General features: G+C 40.4%; 1 long non-coding RNA gene across 1 annotated transcript in view; it reads left to right on the top strand.

Annotated features, from left to right (window-relative positions):
• LOC118549212 (uncharacterized) overlaps window positions 1-17,448 on the top strand; it is a 34,952-nt gene extending 17,504 nt beyond the window's left edge. Inside the window, exons 2-3 of the long non-coding RNA XR_004923989.2 lie at window positions 15,148-15,225; window positions 17,275-17,448. This is a non-coding gene — a long non-coding RNA (uncharacterized LOC118549212). The remainder of the gene's footprint in view (window positions 1-15,147; window positions 15,226-17,274) is intronic.
• The last annotated feature ends 1,401 nt before the right edge of the window (window positions 17,449-18,849 follow it).

The raw sequence follows: 18,849 nt of genomic DNA, 5'->3' as shown, positions 1-18,849 counted from the left end.
TTCATTCATTGAAAAACTCAAGCTCATTTGAGCACAGAGTGCCTTTCAGTACTCTCCCAGACCATTCTCCCAAATCTCCATCTCAGTTATAAAAACCCTGCCTTAGATATAAGCCTTTCTCTTAAAATACCACTTCGTGTAGATAAAATGAGTAAGTATCACCCCCACCAGGGTGGGCAGAGAAAGTAAGCTTTCCAAAAACAAAACCAAAAAATGCTTCTAAGCACAGCATCAAAAGGTGCCTACCTAGAGGTAGCATCCTGGAAACAGGAGCAGATGGACAGAAAGAAGGTCAAAAACAACATGGAATAGACATAAATAGGATGGTTTCTTGCCAGGGCATCATGGATCATGTGACTCTCAGAGGTACAAGTTAAAAAAGAGTGCCAGGCCCAGCAAACAGGAGCCAAAGCACCAACCAGGAGGATGCTGGTGAACCTGAGTGCGGAGAGTGGGGGGTCACTCAATCCCCCCACTGTCTGTACCTGGCAGAAGGGCCACAATGCAGGCATGTACTTGGGGGGAGAATGAATGAGTCAGTGGGCAGGGAGGCCCTTTGAGAACCAAACTGGGATAGGAAATGAGTTCAACAAGGAACGGTAATAGAACGAAGACTAATAATCTAACACCCACAGCAAAAGAAATAAGCTCTCATCCTTCAGAGACTGAAAAGCTGTTTTAAATATGTGGTAAGGGGTGTAGGCCAGCCAGGCAACAGCAGATGTCTATACCCACAGGCAGCCAATCTCCGTGCTTGTAGCACAGTCTCCAGAAATTTGGGAAGTGACTATACTCCCCAATTCTCCAATGTCCTCCTAAGGAGAGAAAAAAAACATCCCTGGTTGTGAATGAGAAGGAAAGATTTTACAAGCAATAGATGCTCAGGAAATTTGTTTATCATTTTACCTGTGGATTATACAGTCTTTCCTCTTCACTAAACTTTTAACTATGGTAAGAGTGCTTTTGATAGGAGTAAGATGCCGCCTCATGAAATTGGGAGGAGTTTGTGAAAAATTCTACGATGCATGTACCAAATCCACGCACACCTGAAGCAATCAGTCGTAGTCCTACCTTATTCCAAAAATGCAGGGAAGGAGTGTAGTTTGTAATAATTTGGTAGAAGCAACTGGAGGTTAGCACTGTGGTTGAAAATTATTTAGAAACTTATTGCTCAAGAAAGCCATGAAAAATTAGATGATCACACAAGTCATGTTACGTCAACAGGAGACCATCTCCTTGTCCTCCATGGGTGCATTCACGACATTCACCCGATCTACTTTGTCATTTCTAACATCTTATTGTGAGAGAGGCTGTCAGAATCACTGTGGCTTTGCCACATGATCCAAAGAACAAATTGGAGACATCTGGCTAGGAAAATCACGCAGAAATCTGTTTAAAAAGATATTCCCAATTATCTGTAAAATCAAATCTGGGGAATTCTTGGATAAAAACATAAATAGAACTCTTCAAATTTCTCAGCTTGATGATCAATAGGGGTGAGAATGTATGCTTTTTTTTGTTTTGTTTTGATTTTGTTCCAGTATGAGTTCATGTGTGTGCATATTCTTGGCATGGTGACCTCACCAACACACTGTACATTAAAAAATAAAAATTCACCAACATTATTTTGCATAATTGCTAATTAAAATATTAATTCTGATAGGTTTTCCAAATACATGTGATGGGGTTAGGTCAGGGGTCAGCAAACTTTTCCTACCAAGGGCCAAATAGTAAATCCTGGAGACTCTGCAGACCACGTGGTTTCTGTCACACTATTTAACCCTGTCATAGTCATGCAGCAGCAGCCACAGATAATACATAAATGAATGAAGGTGGCTGTGTTCCAATAAAACTTTGTTAACACAAGTGGTGGACAGGATTGTCCCCACAGGCCCTACTATGCTCACCCCTGTGGCAGATTAATCTCCTGTTAAGAAGGCACAGCTTTCTCCAGATGCTCAGGTTTTCTCTTGGATAAAAATGTCTTTCTGGGATCAAGGAACAAATGTTAATGACAATTACCCTCTGACAATTTCCTTGTCTGAGACACACACACAAAATGTGACCTTTAGTTATCTCTGTAAGGTGTTTACCACATTTCATGCATTGCCGGGGCGGGGGGGTGCGTGGCACGCTGATATTGTGGTCAGTCCACTCAACCTCCATTTCGATGCTCTTCACTACTCCGGGTGATTGCCTGTGAACTACGTTGACCACAGTCCCTTGCAGCTAGGGCACCAGAGTGACGCTACTGTTCCCTGACTGTGATGAAGCTGGTGACTCCCTCAGAAGTCTAGGTCTGTGTGTGATTTGGGAGTGGTTCCTTAAGTTCAGGCTATAGCCTCTTCTCTGGAACTAACAACTGTGACCAATCAATACAAGGGATGATCATTTTGGGAAGTTAATAGCAAGCATCTCCAAAAATTTCATTTATAAATATATATAATGCTATTTATATAGTTATATAAACACTATTTCCCCACATGTAACATGACAGGGACTTTAATGACCATAAATCTCCAAGATTTGAAGAAACCAAACAATACACTTTGATAATGTAGCTAAATTAAAATAATTTGTAAATTCCTGAGATCATTTTCCAAATTGTATACAATTCGACAAGTGCTTCCTGAAAAGGAATTCCTTTAAGACAAAAATATCAGTAACAAAATATGAGAAAAATAGTGAGTTTGTCGTTGTGATTTCATGTCTCTCTCTATCTCTCCCTCTCTCTTTCTCTCTCCCTCTCTCTATCCATATATATATGTTGTCGCTATACACTATTACAATAACTTATGCCTTTTTTATGCTAAGTTCCCATCACAGATAATAAAATGATTGGATGAAGGGTCTAATTGCAAATTAAAAAATCTCTCAACAACTGGATGTTGCTGGGAGTCAGGCTGAATTGCTCAGTCTGATTGGTCTAGGGATCTAATATGTTATTAATGAAGAAGTCTTCTGTTAGGAAGATGTTAAAAACTAAAGGAGTAGAGACTGTATCATGCAGAGCAATAGCTTTTGACTTCCCAGTCTAATTAAAGTGGTTTCAGAGACATAAAGCAAGGCAATTTTACTCACCCAACCTGACATAACATGTATCAAAAGGAGGAAATTCTACGTTCCTATTGATTAGGATTTTTCATTTATCCTCTTATTAATATGGTTATATGATCGCAATGCTGTACTTGGCTCCACCCATGACGACTTTCTGCAGAATACACTAGAACATTCCAGAAGCCTCTGTTTCCCTCTATGAACTCTCCCCTTTGCTCCTAGGCACCTTCAGGCAAGGGAACATGATTCTATGGCATGGATGGTCTTTGCTTTTCTTTCTTTCATTAACCCTAAGTTGCGTGGCCCAAAAGAACTATTCCCAACATGCCAGCCTCATCACCTTCTTTAACTCTTTATAACAGCCAGCTTCCTATTTTCTGTAACTTCTAACAAAATGTCGGGAAAATTATTCCAGTGGATGTTCAAATGCTTGCATTTTAATTTCCTGGCTTATAAAATATTAAAAATTATAAGGGCATAAACTCAAGGAAAGATGAGAAATGATGAGATGGGGATCCTCCCTGAAGCCAAGATACATAAAATAACCAATGTTTATTGAGCACTTGAAAGGAGTCATTCAGCATCTCATTTAATCTTGACCCCAACTTAAAGCAGAGATGCTATTTTTATCCCCACTTTACAAATAAGGAAACTGAGGCTCAGAGATATTAAGTGTCTTGGCAAAGCCACACACCTGGGAGGCGGCAGGGCCAGGACTCAACCCCATATCTGTCTGACCTTAGTCACTGCTCTTAATTATTGTGACAGAGGCTCCTAAACACCAGTCCACAGTTAAAGTTGGCTGGTGACAATGTTTTTGGCAGTCAGCAGCGCCAGAACAAAATTTATTCAAGTTCTTAAAATTATGAGATAATCTTTCCTACATCTTTTTGTTTTAAAGCACCCTTTTAATGGAATGGTAGCATATTGGGTCATTAATGTTATTAATGCAGTTAATGTTAACTGTTCTCTGTCACATTGTGAGTCAGGTTGTTCTAATGGCACAGCTCCTCCAAGCAGAGACTCAGGAATGCAGGTAACTTCTATTGTGTGGATCCACCATCCTAAAGTTCTTCACTCTAACAGTGGGTGTGTGGAATGGGAGAAAGAGGGAGAAGGCACTCTGGCTCTTCATTGTCTTGGTCTGGAGCCAAACCAGGTCACTTCTGCTTATATTCCACTGGCTAGATCACAATCAAACAGCTCCACCGAACTAGAGGGGATACAGGGAAATAGTCTTCCTGTGTGTCCAGAAAGGAGAAGAGACTTGAACATTGGAGGACACTTGCATTTGTTAGTAGGGATGAGGATAGTAGGTCCCACGTGTTTGTATCAATGTCCTTATTTAGCAAAATCAACTGTTGGCAACTCTAGGTTGAAATCCAAAAATATTGTTATTATTCTTCTATTTTACTGGTACATAAACCCAAAACTCCCTATTAAATCACAATTCATATGGCAAATAGTAGGAAAAAATGTTCAGATTAATCATTTTTACAATAACCAGATTGTAGCAAATTAGGGGGCAATAATCTGACCGAAGCTTAGGGAAAAAGAAGTTCATTCCCTACCCACAAAGGAGTTTCATGCAACATTATTAAAAGAGGCAGAGTGTCACTAATTTCTACTAATTTTTGTTTCTCATCACACTTCTTATACAATAGATTTTCCAATGTATCACAGACCCTATGTAAAGAGTAGGATGTGGTACTAAAAATAGTGGTTCAATTATTGATAGATTATTACCATTAATAAGTAAATATATGAATCTCATCTGTTTATAATAAAATGCACCCATTAGGACCTTCAATCTAAAACTCAAAAATCTGTATTTTTAAACCTATTTATTCCACACTACAGAATTAAAAGAATTGATGTAGTCATTTTCCTAGAAAACTCAGTGTTCCTTTTAAACATACCTTATATAAATTGCATAGCTGCCACACTAATTTAGTGTGGTGGAAGAAGAACAATAAAATATCTGTAATCAAAAAGCAAAACAAAACAAAAATTCAAATGCCTGAAATTGCAAGGGCATTTCCAAAGCATTGTTTTGAAGAGCAAGTCACAGCTTTTGGATTGGCCACCAATTTCTCGACTTTAATGACATTTTCTTTAAAATATTCCATGTGCTGGGCTCCTGGGTGGCTCAGTCGGTTAAGCATCTGCGTTCAGCTCAGGTCATGATCCCAGGGTCCTGGGATGGAGCCCCAAGTCGGGTTTCTGGCTCAGCGAGGAGTCTGCTTCTCCCTCTCCCTCTGCCCCTCCTCTGGCTCCTTCTCTCTCTCTCTCTCAAATAAATTCTTTAAAAAAATTAATAAAAATATAAATAAATCAAATATTCTTTGTGCTAACGAGCAAGGAAAGGGAAAAGCATCAGGGTGACTTGCTGCCTGCATGTAAACACTAACCAATGTTTCTCGGCTCGGTTACCTGTGCAAGTTCCTTCTGATCATCTACCACTTAAGTTCAGAACAAAAGTAGGTCAAGATTATTATTGAATATTTCAAATAATCTTTCAGAGTGTTGGTTAAAGTTGGAAACTCTGAGGGCTGAACATTTTGACGGTAATCTGCAAATCTGCTAAACTCATCTGGTTTTGATTCTCTCATTGGAGTCAACACAATAGTTTAAGATGATGTCATTTGTGCCCAAAGTGATTTCTTAAACAATTGTCTTTAAGGCTTGATTCGTTAAAATTCAGCTACCTTTACACAGTGGCAAAACAAAATCACCTAAAGGTTCATATAAACTTCTAATGCAATGAGTTTTAAACATATCTACTCTTAGGGGAGAAAAATCTCCAATTCCTAATTTTTACATACACAGATTTTTAAATAGCAAATCAAAAGCCCAATAAATAAAGACCCCATCTGAAACTCTTTTAACTGCTCAGCTCCTGATTATTCCTACTCTGAAGTTCCATAAATTAGATACAATAGGACCATTTTTGATAAGGAACCACATAAGAGCCTCTAAGCTCCAGATTTCAATTCCCCCAATATAAATACAATACAAATACATATATTATGGCCAAAATTAGGTCAAACATAGGAGCTATTCCCAAGGGAAAAAATTAAATAGCCCCAACATAAATAATTGTGTATAAGTAGTCAAAACGTGTTTTTCCCCTCCTTCTACATGAATATGTATTTCTTTGTGAATCTAAAAAACACAGTATATTCTTAAAGCTTTTACAAATGTTATCATTCCTATTTCAGTTTTCAGTTTAAATTTTTGTACTTCAGATTTTGATTCAGATTCAATTTTTATATTTTATTTTGGGGTATAAGTTTTCCTATTCTATTCCCTCCACCTTTTCCTTCAGGTTAATGTCAAAGCTACCTGAACTTCATGGTGGCAAGCTGAGTCAACCTTACTCAAAATGAAAAAAAAAAAAACAAAAACAGTGGAATTGTCAGAGAAATGACGTTTGTTGAAGGGTAGAAAATGGAACCTGCAAATCCTACTGTTAGTATCATCCACCTCCACAGGACCTGCCCAAGATTTACCAACAATGTAGAAATTATCACTGTTCACTTAAAGCAACATTCTTTGTTTCAATCATTTTTTGGACAAAAAAAAAATCTGTTTCTTCCTCTTTCTCTCTGTTATTGTATACCACTTTGTTTTTTCTCTTACTCTCTTTTCAAAAATAAACTACAAAGCACTTAGAACTTTCTCAGAATTAGACATAAGGTATAAATGGCCACTCTTTGATTTTTCAGACTAAGATGCAAGTCTTCACTATTTGGGGGGAAGGGGGTACATTTTCCCATTTGAGATGCCTGCGGAAGAACATATTAAACCAGCCCACAAAAGCATTTTCTTCACTGGGGTTCATATTATAGTAATTGAATTCTATGATTACAAAATTATTTTTCTTAGGAAAATGAATATCTTTGTTTCTTCCTTTCCATGTTTTCTTCTTATCATCATTATTGCTACATATTAAGTTAATTGTTTTGGATTGTATCACATACTGCTATTCAAGCACAAAGATGATGATACAGACTCACAGCTGAAATTATTTTTCTAATATAGTCAATCTCTCAGGCTTATAAGTATGACATGCCTTTTTCCTGTTCTCTTTCCTATGAAAAGGGAGACCCCAAACATGAATGTACAACTCCCTAATGATTTGACCAGTGAACCAACAGATAGCGTTGACCACCAGATTGACACTAAGTCCATGGAATCCACAAGAATTTATTTTTTAGTGATGGGCTAGGTCATGAGTTGACAGGTTAAACTGTGCGAAGGAGAACTAGTTTATTATATGCTGCGTGTTCAGAGCCTGCAAGTAAGCATTGCTGCAAAGACACTTGCACTCTTCAAATCTTCTGGAAAAAGTAGAGTCAGGATAATGTTTTCTACCCTGGCAAACCATGGTTTGATTGCCTCAGGAAGGACTGATTAGCATAACATCAGGATTCAGGGGAAAATTCCAATCACTGGTGGAGAATGATCAACATGTTTTTCTGAAAAGTTCGTTGAAATTATTAAAGAAGATTGCTGTTCAACACAGGTGTTTTATCTCCTAGAAAATGGGAAGCAAAGGATCAATGAGGATGAGGAGATGTTGTCATGGAAACAGCCCTTACCTAACATTTGCCTTTCAAGGACTTTTGAGGCTTTCATGTACAATGAATTTTTAATAATTTTCTAGATAAGTGACCCTATTTATAAACACTGCTCATAATTGGAGCAATGAAGAACGCTGTGTTGAGTTTGAATTTCAATAACTGTAATTAAGATTCTCAATAATTTTTTTTGAAATAGAATTTTTGCCCAAGACTACTTAAGAATCGAAATAAAAGGCAAGTCTTTGAAAAAATTGTTTATCAGCCCATACCTCCATTTACCCAGAGAACAAGAGCAAAGAGAGATGGAGAACAGTGTGGAAACAATTTAGAACCTAATAGATTTTGTGGCAGGTTCAAGGGACTTCTCAGGACACAGAAAGAGGGGTTTCCCACCAAATTCCAAGGTGAAAATCATCCCTTTATATTTGAAGGTGAAGTTGCTCCATTTGGAGGCAGACAATGCTCCAAGTGTCTCTCCATTCAATGGAAAGTCATATAAAGGGTACATGGAGGCTAATGCATTGATCCCCATTGCAAACCTTGCCTATGTGGGGCCTGCCCCATCCCGGTCTGTGGCCAGGGCCCCAAGCCAATTCCTTGAGTATCCTCTAGGCCCCCTATCTTGGTAGGTAGTTCTTACCTAACAGCACAGATACTTTCCTCTGGACACGCTATATCTGCAACTTGTGGTCAACACTCTTAGTTAAAGGGGCAGTTCCTGTGGTATTTACAAATATAGACTCTGAAGCCAGACCCCCTGGTTCAAATCCTCACTCTGCTCTGTCCCTTACTTTCCTCATCCACGAAACTAGGACAATAATAGTAAACTTCCTCAGAAAGCTGTTAATGTTAATGAATGTGAAGTGTTTCTATATTTAAGTATTTGCCATTGACAATTTCCAAGACTTTCTCTGAAACCATGTGGAGGAGTTCATAAAAGTAAACATACATTGTTAAAAACAGGGGGATATGTTGTTAAAAACAAGAGAACAAGCCCAAAATTATGAGGAAAATTACATTAAGCCCCACATCACCAAACTGAGACTTAATTGAAATTTTGGCTCTCCCAGAGATGAAATCTTAAATCAGTCAACCAGGAATCACGTGACAAACATTAAAATTGGTAAGTAATCTGCCTGAAAAATCCTGTAAGGAAAGGAACTTTGCAATAGCAGATCCACTTCTTTGCCTACTACAACTAATTTGTTCCCTCTCTCTGCCTATAAAATCTCTTGCCTCATACAGCTCTTCAAATCTCCTTTCTGTCTGCTATGTTGGATGTTGCCCAATTCATGAGTCATTGAATAAAGTCAATAAGATCTTTAAAATTTACTCAATTGAATTTTGTTTTTTAATAATATCTATCTATTCCAATATAAGTAATTTTTAGGATGTTTTTTATTTAAATTCAATCTAATATAAGTAATTTTATCCTTTTTAACTTTCACATAAGCTGCTTTTTATTTTTTATTTTTTTAAAGATTTTATTTATATCTTTGTCAAAGAGAGAGAGAGAGCACACACAAGCAGGGGGAGCAGCTCCCCGCTGAGCAAGTAGCCCCATGTGGGACCCGATCCCAGGACCCTGAAATCATGACCTGAGCTGAAGGCAGACGCTTAACCGACTGAGCCACCCAGGTGTCCCGATAAGCTGCTTTTTAACTCTATTTTCAAAATGTAGCTGAACCAGAGTTGAGATGGTTAGAAAGCATTGTGAAGAGAAAAGTACTGTAGCCTAGAGAAAATGCAAGATTTCACTCCAACCCACCTTTACCGCCAACAGCCAAGCCTGCACAAGAAGGGAAAAAGGCACTGTGGCAGGAACGTGAATGCTTCGCTCAGACCGCCTTTCAAGAAAGGACTAGCCCTGTGGCTACCAGGAGCCTCCTTAGCAGACAGCCTCCAGGTATTAGTTCTTAGAGGGTTTGGCTCCGCGTTCCTGCCCAGATCACCCCCCTGAGCTGCCCCCAGAGAATGACTGTGCAAGGGGGGTTGTCCAAGGGCTCGGTATGACGCCCCAGCATGGGGCTTGTGTAACGGGCACCCCGTGCTTCCCAGTGGACTTTGTCATGTCAGCCTCGGGGTCTGATGGCTTCCTCCCTTTTCCTTCCACAGATGTTCTACTCCCATAAACCTTCCACATTCCCAACTGTCCCAGCGCCTGCTTTACCGAGAACCAAACCAAAGCACAGTGTCTTTTGTCCCAACTTCACTAGACCAGCATCGTAAGAACCTCAACCAGTCTAGCCCATGCAGAGAAATTCCCCCAGAGGAATTTTTCAGTGTTTCATTTCTTAGATGTTTAAAATTTGCTCTTTCCATTAAGAAAGTAACTGTGTTCTTTATAAGAAATTTAAATATAAGAGAAATTCCTAATGTAAAATGTAAATATCTGCTGTAGTCCCAAACCTCTTAGCCACAAGGTGCTTATTCTTCCAAGCTCTCTTCGTATGCATACGCCAACACACGTGGTTGCTAATATTTTTACAAAATAGAATCCTACTATATTCTTTTATAATTTGCTTTAAAAATACATGCTACATATCATCTATGCCCATACATACAGAAATGCCTCATTCTATTACCAGCTCCATGAAATTTCATCGTGTGAATATTTCATAATTGATTTAAACGTTTCCACACAAAATGGGTGTTTGTGTTGCATCCAGTTTCTCATGATTTAACAGAGTTCTCATGCCGTTTAGTTTGAGTTTACATATTGAAATGTTTGTGAAAGCATATATATGACTTTCATCTCAATTTTTATCACCTATCTTAGTACATTTGAGGTGGGGAGCATAAACTGGAGTTCCAGGGACAGAACCCATATTTATCATTGTGGCTCTTTACTTAGCAAGGCTTTGTGAATCATTTTCTTCTAATGGCGAGGAGCTCTCACACTCCATCCAGCCTCTGTCCCTCACCTTCCTTGTGACCTGAAGAGCAGGCTAACTGAGGGCCAGTGGGTGCGGGCAGGTGCTAACTTGGAGGGCAGACCCAACCACTAGCCACCCACACGTCTCCTCTGTCTTAGATCTTCAGGGCTTTGTGCTTACAAAGGCCTCCTAGGAACAGACAGTGTGGGCAGTAACCTTCTAGATTCTATTTATTGTTCAAACATCGCCTAATCTCTTTTTCTAGAAAAACAAGCTTTTCTTGCTTTTAAGAACTTCTGTTATACAGACCTCCTTTTGTCAGACTTTTAAAAAAGACAACAATGACAAGAGGGAAGGACATTAAAGCTATAAGCCCAATCGATGTCTGCCTCACTGAGTTGGTCTGGCCAGGGAATCAGAGGATTGTTGCCAAACTGAATCCACCCCGTCAGACAGTCCCCTGGTCTTAGACAGCTTAAGAGCCACTGGATAATTTCTGCCAGTGGTACTCGAGTAAAAACAGCCTTGGCTTACAAATGGCACCTGCGTTTCTTTGGTTAAACACCCAGAGAACATCTGGGAGGCAGTGGGAGAGGTCTCAGCGATGAGCGTGGAGGGCTCAAAAAAAAAAAAAACACATTATACAAATACCAACAGATACAGGTAGTGGATAGAATATTCCCACCAGCGACTCACAGGCAGCTTCACTTTCTTCAAACAGCTCTTTGAAAACCATGAGAAGCACTTAAAAGTCTGCTTTAAAAAAAGAAAGTAAACGAAGTATTTTTTTTTCTTTCAGGTTTTCTTTCTTCCTTGAACCAGTTACCGAGTTCCTAAATTTTTCAGTGTATATTCCCATGAAGCCAGGGAAGGTAGAGACAAAGGTGTAAAACTACACCTCATGAGCCATTCTCAGGCTTTCCTGTGCTGAGACCCACCCAAGGATATTGCCACTGGCAAACTCCTTGATTCGCTTTCCAGAATCTCTAGGGCAGGGCCTGGGAATCTGCATTTTCATCACCCACCCACCCCACCCCACCCCCAGGTGATTCCCACTCAGGGACAGGGAGACCACACCTCGAATTGGCTGAACACTGGCCCCAGGCCTGCAAGCTTTTTTTTTTTTCCTATTCCAAGTCCATCAGTGAGTTTTGACATAGCTTTGGGACCAAGTCACATCCACCGTGCCCCAATTTCAGTCTGTTAAGTAGGGTTGGTCGTATCTGCCACCGACTTCGTTATCATCACGTGTAGCTTCATGAGGTAATGCCTGTGAAGTAGTTGAAATTCCTCAGTAGAAAGGTGCTATCTTTCTTTTCTTTTTTTTTTTTTTTTTTTTAAGATTTTATCTATTTATTTGACAGAGAGACACAGCGAGAGAGGGAACACAAGCAGGGGGCGTGGGAGAGGGAGGGCAGGCTTCTCGCCGAGCAGGGAGCCCGATGCGGGGCTCGATCCCAGGACCCCGGGATCATGACCTGAGCCGAAGGCAGACGCTTAACAACTGAGCCACCCAGGAGCCCCAGAAAGGTGCTTTCAAGTACTATCAACTATTTATTCCCAGTATTACAGTGACACTTTGTTTTTTAGGGACCCACAAAATGTGGTACCATTGCTGTGAAAATGTATTAATAGGACTACTACTCCACAGGTTCAATCAAATTACAGAACTTGTACACGGAAGGCAAACAGGTTTCTGCCTCAGCTTTGACTTAAAGCTGACTGACATCATGGCCAATGTGATTTTTCAGCTTCAGACCGTATTCTGACATTCTATGGTGTATCTGTCAGGGTTCTACCAGAGAAACACAACAAGTAGAAAATGTATTATCTCTCTATATAAATACATATGTACATAGTTGTATATACATATCTATATACATCCCTCTCTCCATATATATACACACACATATATATAATATATACATATATGTATAAATAAAAATATGTATAAATATATGTATGTGTATGTATAGAGAGAGACAAAAGGAGACGGGGATGCAAATAAACTTTTATTAAGCTCCTACTATGTGCCAGGCACTGTAGTTTTCATATAGCTTATCTCACTGGATCCTCACCATGTTCTACAAAGTTCTATTAAATAGCTCTATGAAGGGCACCTGGATGGCTCAGTTGGTTAAACATCTGCCTTCAGCTCAGGTCATAATCTCAGGGTCCTGGGATCGAGTCCAGCATTGGGCTCCCTCCTCTCCCTTTGCCCCTCCCCCAGCTCGTGCACTCTCTCTCTCAAAAAAATAAATGAAATATAAAAAATAATATAAATATAAATATAAAAAAATAATAAATAGCTCTATGAAGTACCTATAGATATAAGTGTTTGAATATAAATGCACACTATAGTCTGGCTATGTTGACACATAAAACTAAGCATGGAGCATGGTTTCATGGTGTTTCTCAGTGACTGCCAGTTAAGTAATTTATTGGGGTGGGAACAAAGAAGAATCTAGTCAGAGAACGTTACAATTGCACCTGGTGAAGTAAACATTGATTCATTCTTTTTGTTACTGTGTAGCTTAATAGGGAAAAGAGGCTAATGATTGGATTTCTCATGGACCTGAAAAGATCTTGTGCCTTCTTCTATGTTGTAACATATGCTTTCTTTGTCAGGTCTTGCTATTTTGTAAGAAAAGTCCTAGAGTAAATGCCCACTATTTTTGCCGACATTGACTCCTTCTGGTGCCGACCCCGAGTCTTCCCTTTGGAATCAGCTCTTCCCCATGCTTGGTCTGCCTCCCCTTCCAGGAGGAGGCCTGGCTCGTCAGACAGCTGCACCCCACTTCCCACTGGCCCAAACCAGACTGATGAGACTCAGTGTTGGAATTCTTGCTGGATCCAGTAGGAGAGGAAAGCTCTTTTTTTGCTCAGATTACAGAGCTGGGGGAAAGAGGTCCTGGAAATGTTAGTGACTGTCTTGCCATGATAATAGGAGGACTTGCCTCAGAAAGCAGAGAAGAGATTGAGAGAGATTCCGAAGCCACTGCTGGAGTCACTGAAGACAGCCTTCCTGAAGCCACTCAGATTCGGGGCGACTTAACCAATAATTCCCTCTCTGTGCTTAAACCAATTTGACCTGTGCACCTGTAACTTGCCACTAACCGTTTCTGACCACACTCGATGCCAGTTCTCCTCTTCACATTTAGGATGGTATTCACGATGAGTTTGCTCCGAAGAAAATGGAAAAGAGAAACATTTCCTCTGCCCCCACCCTCAGGCTCATGGTTGGAGCCAGGCCGCCCGATGTTGCCAGGAGAGCAGCATCTCAGGCGGCTGCCAAGGTCAAATGCAGCCAGGTTATACTTCTGAGCAAAGTGGGGGCGTTCTTCTCAAGGGGCACCGTCAGTCCCTCCTGACAGCTTCTGACAGGCACTCACTTCTGCTTGGGGCTCAAAGGCAGGTGGAGCATCACTGATGTAAAAGGGGCAGTAAGTGCCATCTCATCTTGGATCAGCTTCTGCTCACGCCACGTGAACACCATCTGACACCGGCTGCCTGCCAAGTGGGCTCAGAAGGGAGGGAAAGAAGAAGGGAGGAAGGGAAGAGGGAGAAGGGGATGAGAATGAACTTTTATTACACTCCTACTACGTGCCAGGCACCATATCAGATTCTTTTCACATAACCTCTTTTTTTTTTTTTTAAGATTTTATTTATTCATTTGACAGAGACACAGCGAGAGAAGGAACACAAGGAGAGGGGTGGGAGAGGGAGAAGTAGGCTCCCCACTGAGCAGGGAGCCCAATGCAGGGCTCGATCCCAGGACCCTGGGATCATGACCTGAGCCGAAGGCAGACACTTAATGATTGAGCCACCCAGGTGCCCCCACATAACCTATCTCAATGGATCCTCATCATGTTCTACAAAGTTCTGTTAAATGGTTCTGTGAAGTACTTATTACCATCTTCATCTTAATTGAGGAGAAAACAGATCCACAGAGATGACCTGACCTGCCCAATGTCACATGCTTAGATAGCCAGGGACAGAACTGAAGTTCAGACCTGCCTGATTCCAGCATCTCTCTGTGTGGGTATGTATGTGCTCCTTTCTCTGAAGACATTCTTATTAGGAACTCCAAGATATAAAAGAAGGATGGCCCACCTACTCATCCTCTCCTTCCCAGCTCCGTGGAAGATCCCTTAGCTTCCCCTTGGAAATGTGGGACTTCAAGAGCACGTTTTGAAAAGCATGGACGAGTATGGTGGGAAAACCTCTGGACTGGTTAGGACTCATCTCAGACACCAACTTTTTCCATGATGGGAGAGAGTAAAGAAAATGGAATAATATACTTAAAAAAAATCTTTAATTAAAAAAAAAGGGGGCTCCCAAGTCCCAGTACCTGCATAGAACTGGACACAGCAGAGGTACTTAATAAATATTTGTTGAATGAATAAATAAATGATTAACACTGAATGACTAACTCGACTAACTACAGTAAAGATAAGTGGGAAAGTTTGGATTCCTGGTTTTCTTTTTCTCTGCAATCACAATTTCCCTTCACGTCTGCACTGAGTCGTGTTCTCTGATGCTGGGGCGTTAGGGATGGTTTGCTGGCAGACTGCCTGATAAGATATGGTTGACATATTATCACCACTTGATCTCTGGTCTTCCTATAGAAAGGATGTGCAAGGCTTTTAGGATCGCTGGGGAAACATGATGAGCGGGAGTGGAAGGAAATGCTGAGTAAAAGCAAGGTAAGGATGTAATTCTTGCAATTCTAATGATGACATCTTTTACCCTGTTAAAACAAACTTCTCCAAAAAGGTACAGCATAAGAAGTACAGTCAATGATATTAAAAGAGTGATGTAATGGGACAGATGGTGGGTACACTTGTGGTGAACATAGCATAACATAAAACTTGTCAAATCACTAAGTTGTACACCTGAAACTAACATAACATTGTGTGTCGCACATACTCAACTTTAAAAACAAAACAAACAACAACAAAGTTCTCCAATGCCATTCCAGTTCACACAATCCTGAGAAAGATGCTTTGGAATGGCGTCTTGTGAGTCCCAACGCAAGAACAAGCCTGGAACCAGCATTTGTTGAGTTCCTCACAAGGGTGAGGCACTGTCCTCACAGGACAGTCGGTTCTAGTGCTCTGCATGCACCTAGGCTTATCACCATAAGGGTAAGCAGCCTGCTTTTGCTTCCAGGGAGACCCCCTCCCCCACTCTTCGCCTCCATGCCTGAGGCAATATGGCCGCCCCTGCCTCACTGCAGCACGTGACTTATGCCTGACCAATAAGAGCAAGCAATTTCCCCAGCTGCAATGATTGGTTGGAGGAAGGGCATGTGACTCAGGCTAAGCCAGTCAGAGCTCATCAGAGCTAATCCCGACTAAACCCACAGCCCTTGCTTTCCAGCTAGATTTGAAGATAGCGCTGGAGGCATCCTTCTCTCACTTGAAACCTGAGAATGAAGCCAGTATAAAAAAGAAAAGAGTGGGACGCCTGGAAGTCAGTTAAGGGTCTGCCTCTTGATTTCAGCTCAGGTCATGATCTCAGGGTCGTGGGATCGAGGTCCACCCACCCCACACAGCCACTCTCTGTGCTCAGCTTGGAATCTGCTTGAGACTCTCTGTCCCTCTCCCTCTGCCCGTTCCCCCCCCATCAAATAAATAAATAAATCTTAAAAAATAAAAATAAAAAAGTGGAAAATGAAACTGAAAAGTACAGAAACAACAACAATACAAACAAAAAAGATCACTCCATTTGGTTGTGAATCCAATCTGAGGATCACCCTGTGACTTCTCAGTTACAAGAGCAAAGAAATCCCACTTTTTTTTTCTTTTTTTTGCTTAAGTCTATTTAAGTTGCGTTTTCAGTCACTGACAACTAAGAGAGTTTCATGGAACACAGGCATTTTATATACTCCTCTTACCTGATGTCCCTTTTCCAATTATTCCAATTCTACAATAAGCAAACCCAAGCCCAAGCCTGGAAAGGTTAATTTACTTGTCCAAAGTTGCAGAGGTTATCACCTCTAATTTTAGGGAGTGAGGATAATTCTTACTATCTGTGACTATTTAAAATCATGCACAAGTCATTGTCACAAGTGCTGAAGAGAATGATTTGTTGGAAATCTGAAGATGGATAACTTGACACCGTTAGGTCACTTGAACATCTTGTGTGTGTGTGTGTGCGTGTGTGTGTTCATTCAAAGAGATAGTCTTTGTAATGGTTAAGAGCCTGGACTCTGGGATACATCCCCTGGTTCAAATCCCTGCTCCACCTATATCAACTGTATGACTTTTCAACTCTTTCACTGCCTCCAATTCCTCATTTGAAAATTGGAATGAGGATAACGATAGCATTTGCCTTTGGGGATTATTGGATTAGGAGAGTTAGTATATGAGACATGCTTAGAAAGTATCCAGCATATAGTCAATGTTGCTATTGCTATGAACATAATTACATGTGATGTTCTCCATATGTTCCAAATTATAAAAACATGTATTACTTTTGTACCCTGTTTGTTTATGCTGCCCTAAAAGACATAATGAAGCACATACTTGCCAATCTTTTCTCCCAAGCACAGTCCTTTGATAAAGTCTTCATACACCAACTACTGAAAGGCCAGAATAGTAAAAAGTTGCCTGAGTTAAGAAACCATTTCAAGACTCTCATGGTGTACTGTCATTATTTGAAGATTAGAAATATATATATATATTTCTATCTAATATATATATATAGATATATATAATTCTTTTTTTTTTTTTTTTTTTTTGCAAGTACAGTATCAGCTTCTAAGCAGGAGTTGTTTCAGAGCCAAGTCACAGAGATACCATCACACTCACAAGGAGGAAGCCGCTATATCCTGGCCCAGAGGAGGAGCGATAAGATCCCTCACTCTCAGCACGGGTAATTGCTAATCCTTCAGTGTAAATGCCCTCTCACTGCATTTTGCAATTTCTTGTTCCTAATATGTTTATGGACTTTAATTACATTCACCCTTCGTTTCTATCCAAATACACTCAGAGCTGGCTGGTCTAGAGGGAAGATCTGCTTGTTTGAGAAGCAAAGCAGATCTTGTATCAGAGCATCCATGTGGCCCCTACCATCCTCATTATCTTCATCCACTACAGCCTCTCCCTCCAGAGAAAAAGAAATGGAAGCAGGCTTGCCAGCATAACCTAGATCCTTCTAGTTCTCTGCTGTAATGCAAGAGATAAGCCCCACCAAAGTCTTATCTTACACGACATGAATGGAACAATGAGGAACCTGGCTTTTTCTGATCCAAACAGCAAAGGCACCTGGCAAAAGGCAGATGGTGAGAAGTGGAAGAATTGTAAAAGTGACAAAGTCTTTCACCTCCTCTGTATCACAATGAGAAGGCGTCAGCTAGGCGAAGAACTTAGGGGAGAGTGTCCAAGCAGACAAAGCACTCCCACCATTGTTCAGCTAGGATTCTGTGGTCTTGCTAACTGCAAAATGACTGAATCAGTAAGTAGGCTTTGCTTCTCTCCAACTCACACTGTGTAATGTCAGTTGGGAATCACTTGGTACAGGATTGATCAACTACAATTAGGTTTAGGTGCAAGTGGGATAAAATCCAAATTAACATAACTTGAATTAGCTAAAAGGACATTTTTTTCCCCATCTAAACCAGAGCAGTTCAGGACTGATTGTGATCTCCAAGAGGATGAGGGTTCAGGCTCATCGTTTTTATTCCATCATGGTCCACCTCATGGTCCAAGATGGCTGCTGGATCTCCAAACATTATTTACATTTCAGTCAACAGGAAGGAAATAACCCAGAAGAAGGGACAAAGAATGCATGTAAGCATTTTTACAAAATTTCTTGGAACCTGCCCATGTCCTCTACCTAATCAGAGTTACCAGATACTATAATGAATAGATATCTGGTCTAATGGACGCTACGCACAAACCCATGTAATTATAGTCCAGATCCTGGTCCCCAGAGCAGGCAGAGTGGGTAAGCATCATCTCTTACTGAAAGTGTTACCTTAGCCAAACTTCTTGTCTGTGGTGCTAGACGTCTCACACACAGAGACTGCCAGCTTCTCTAGAGCCTGTATTAAGGTTAGCATTTTCTCTTTCTCTGTCTCTCTCTCTCTTTTTTTTTTAACTACAAAATAGACTTGCTTGCATCTCAACATTTATTTCAGATCATTAAAGAAACTTAAGTTGAATATTCCTTGAGACCATTACCTTATCTTTCTAATATTAATATTTCAATATTATTTATCATTATGTTCTTAAAATATAATCTTATAATTCTAGAAACCAGAAGAAGGGTCCAAGATCCTTAGACCACAAATCCTTGATACTGACCTAAGGTTTCAGATGCAG

This window comes from Halichoerus grypus, chromosome 14 (assembly GCF_964656455.1).
Source record: "Halichoerus grypus chromosome 14, mHalGry1.hap1.1, whole genome shotgun sequence".
In the NCBI taxonomy this organism is placed as follows: Eukaryota; Metazoa; Chordata; class Mammalia; order Carnivora; family Phocidae; genus Halichoerus; species Halichoerus grypus.
Note: the sequence above shows the minus strand (reverse complement) of the source record. Positions and strands in the feature narration are given on the sequence as shown.